Source organism: Triturus cristatus, chromosome 7 (assembly GCF_964204655.1).
Source record: "Triturus cristatus chromosome 7, aTriCri1.1, whole genome shotgun sequence".
Lineage (NCBI taxonomy): Eukaryota > Metazoa > Chordata > Amphibia > Caudata > Salamandridae > Triturus > Triturus cristatus.
In genome coordinates, this window is record NC_140590.1 from 704,358,827 (window position 1) to 704,362,849 (window position 4,023).

The 4,023-nt window shown below is 44.2% G+C and overlaps 1 long non-coding RNA gene across 1 annotated transcript; it reads left to right on the forward strand.

The window, feature by feature from the left end:
• Window positions 1-424: 424 nt before the first annotated feature.
• LOC146810368 (uncharacterized) lies at window positions 425-2,241 on the forward strand. Its single transcript, XR_014965680.1, has 2 exons — window positions 425-1,334; window positions 1,417-2,241. It is a non-coding gene; the product is annotated as an uncharacterized LOC146810368 (long non-coding RNA).
• The last annotated feature ends 1,782 nt before the right edge of the window (window positions 2,242-4,023 follow it).

A 4,023-nucleotide genomic window follows, 5' to 3' on the forward strand; every position in this document is an offset into this window, starting at 1 on the left:
GGGCTGTTTTTGGAAAACCCTTTAGAAGCTGCATTACTTTCTTCCAGTCTTTCACATGTGCCCTCCAGAATATCATCATTGAGGTAGAACCTCCTAATCTTGACCTTCTTTGGATTCTATCAAAATGCCATGATTTTGGCTTTGGAAGTATGGAATAATAACTTGTTTGGCTGCAGTTGAATCTCCCTGCCTGCTGTTGATTTGTCAGAGTGAGTTTGATTCTTGCCATCAGAATAAAATCATTGACTTGTAACAGGAGTGACACTGAGTGTGTGAGGACCGACAAACGTTGTGCCTGCATGGCCTACAACTCCCAGAATGCCCAGGGAGTTAAGGCGGAGCAGCGTCTATAAGAGGAAGCTACTCGCACGTTGGGTCGTGCGTAATTCCTGATTCAATCCTGTTTATTCTTCGTCCCTTGTGCCTTTAACTCGGAGGCAGAAGAAGTGTGGAGGCGTCCAAGTCTGTGCACCGCGGTTCGTGCTCGTGGTATACTTCGGAACCGTCTTTCGCACTGTGACAGCCCTTCCTAGCACCGCAGCGGAGAAGAGAGGCAGCGATCCCTATCGAGCCTCCCCCTTCTGCAGTTTGCCTTTCATTCTCTCGTCGGGCACTCCTGGTCCCGGAGACCCCCCCCCACCCGTCCAAGTAGGAGTGTGCGCCGCTCATCCTGTTGAAGAGCTCTCAGTAGGAGCCGCAATGATTGTTTTTTGAACTCGAGGTTAACGTGCTCGGACTAGGAGCCGTTAACTCACCTCCGCCTGGCAATCATTCCCTGTTGCCTGGAAGCGAGGTTCATTGGAATCTGGAGTTGCTTGTAACTCGTTGGGATACCTCATACTTTGTTATCAAGTTTATCTTTCCATGACATTTAAAGAAAACACTTAAGTACTTGGGAGATTTTCCTGCTTTTCTTTGTTATATCTGTTAACCCACAGGATAGTGTGTGTTCTAAAGAAAAAAAGGATTCCTTATGACATTTGACTTTCACAGGGTAGCTCACGGACCCTGTATTGTTTCCCAGAGTATTCCAGCATTGACCTTAAACCACACAGAGGAAACTCTTATAGGCGGGGCTTAAAACTTACGGGACATTTTGTTTTCAAGGAAAGGAGCTCTGTGATTATCAAGCGTGTCAGTCTTGTTGGTTTTTGTCTACGCCTATAATCCCTCAGGGCAGGTGTGTAGGGGCATCAGTGGAGGTGGTTTGGTTGTGTTAAAGGTGCATGGTGGTCCAATGGTGACGTGCTTATTTCGTCTTTCCTTGTTCCGGTATGAGGTAATACCGTGTTGTCTGAAGGAAGGCAGAGTCTGCTTGTGGGAATTGACCCAAGGTAATTGGTGCTACTAGTGAGAATTTATGAGAGTAGTGTTGCATGCATTTGTGTAATTCATGTTGTGTTATTTGTATTTCAGATTCTACTCCCTGCTGTCCCCATACTTTCCTTCCCTCACTTGATCGTTCCAATACTCCGTGCAGTTATTGTAGGAGTTGGGGAGATCAAGGGGTGGACCCCTTAGTGCATCGCGCAAATCCTGTGGAGTACCCGTCTTCGGACAGGATCGTTACAGAGAGTATCAATTCAGGGTGTCCTTTAAAGCATCCAAACCCATGTCATACATTCTATTAACTTACCGTGGACCCAAGTTCAACACCTCTTGTGGTGGTAAAGGTTCTACTCAGCTGTCCTGCGTGCTTCTCGCCTATGAGTTCTTTTCAGATGTTCTTTCTAATTGTCTCAAGTCTCTTGGTTGTCTTCAGATAATTACATTTTGTTCACCAATCTTCTTGGATAAGAGGTCAAATGAAGACATACAATCCAAAAAGGCTTTTAAGATGGCTATCTATTTAAAAAACCTTGCACTACTTGTGAATGATATGTAGGTCAAAGATAAAATTTGTTGTAAACACACCTGGATCACAGCCATTTTGTTTGTGACTTTCATCTTCTTCTCTATCCATTTTACTCTGTTTCTGTTAAACAAGAACACAATGCTGTTCTGCTAGAATATCAGAAAGGAAGCGGAGGTTAAAAGATTCTTGCTGAACTATGAACAGGAACCCCCTCACAACATGCGAAAAATGCTACTATAGAAGGAAAGAGCATCTTAATTAAGTAATTGCTGTATGTGCCATGTATATTTGAAGAATACTTTCTATCATCTTAGTGACGTGCCAGTGACCTGGTATCATGGATTGAGAAATATTATCACAAATGTAATTAAATTCATCTGAGTATGTAGATGTGTATTTGAGTGTCTCTTCTCACATGTTCCCATCTGCTAATCCCTGGTAGGTATTTCACAAGATCCTGTGATTCCATGGCTAATGAGCAGTGGTGGCTGTTATGGAACGGAGATGGCCGGGTGGCTGAAAAAAAAGAAAGTTTCACTTACCACTGCATGGCTGCCATCTGAGTGGCCTGGTACAACACTCAGACAGGGAGAGGGAGCCTGTGCATACTCTCCACCCAGGTTGTGTAATACAGCCAGGTGGAGAACATGATAAGTGTGCATGACTGTTTGGCCGGCCCAAGACAGCCGGCCAAGCAGTCATGCACACTTACGTGCACCAACAACTCCTCCTCCTGCTGGCTGTGACAACAGTCAAGCCCCACCCCACCCCACAACTGGCTTCAGCACTGAAAAATATAATGATAATAGCATTGGGTTATTATCATTTTTTTTCCTTTATTGGACTGCTGAAAAGCAGTGGGGTGACTCTCTTCTGCCTTAGCAGAGGAGCCATCGCTGCTAATGAGCCATGTGAGTTAGCTCCAGTTTCTTTTAAGGAGCAAGCCTAAATAGGGCACACAACCACACATGCAAAACAATACAGTTTGCATTTGGGCTATTGAAGGGCCGCCTCTAGTCTCTGCACCAAATTGGGGGACTGTTGATGTACAAGCCTGATAAGGTGTGTCTCATGGCAGCATTTTCTTGCATGCTACATTATATTGCAGTGACTATGCATATCAATGCCTGAGCAGGAGGCACAAAACACAAGTCAAGGTGATAATGACAAAGTAGAAGTGGGAAATACTGTATATCAACAGGATTTCAATGTCACTATCTTCAGACACAACTGGCATGATTCGCTAAAGTAACTTACACTTTTGAGTAATTTTCACATTTGGGTTAAGTGTACTACTCTTCTGCTCATTTACAAAATCAGACTGCAACTTTACTAAAAAAGTGTAAATTGCACTTTTCCACTCCTTCAGTTGAGGGAAGAATAATCATAATTTAAGACCTAATAGGTACTACATGCAACTTTCAACTGTATTTCCGCATTTAGTGTGGAGACTCCATACATATGGCAGAGTTTCTATATTTTTGTAAATAGGAAACATCCACACATGGAGCGGAATCTACTCAAACAGAGCCCTCTGAATGGCAGTTGGAATGTAAGATACACCTGAAAGTAATCAGGCACACACGACACACATTCACTTACAGCCGCCTACATACTGCTAAAAACCCAGCATCTGTTTCTTTCCTCTTCAGCCTTAGGCCTTGCTCCATTTTTGTCAAGCTCTGTTTTGGTGCTGCATCTGTGACTTACACCACTTTAAGCACTAAAACTAAAGAGCTAAATAGAAAAGAAATTCATCCTGGCCATTGAAACCAAGCTATACTTGACTGATGAGCTCCAAGAAGGGTAGAACCGGTCTTGCGTTGCTTATGTTCCGGTTCAGGGAGGACCTGGCCTGACAGTTCGGGCTAGATTGTTCCTATTGGAGCAGGGTCAAGACTAATTTGCATATGGCTGGGTTCAAACTGGGGTGGAATTGTGGGTAAAATAATGATGGACTCGGATGAGGCCCGAGTAATTACTAATGGCTGAGATTGATTCAGCATTCCATCCATCACTTTTTTGTATACCACAGTACATCCGCCTATGCATCACTCACCTCCACACAGCCCTCACATCACTGGTCTCTGTACAATCACTACACACACCTTCCATTCCACCTGTACCCCCATCTGCACCACCAGCACCACCATCACCTCCTTCACCAC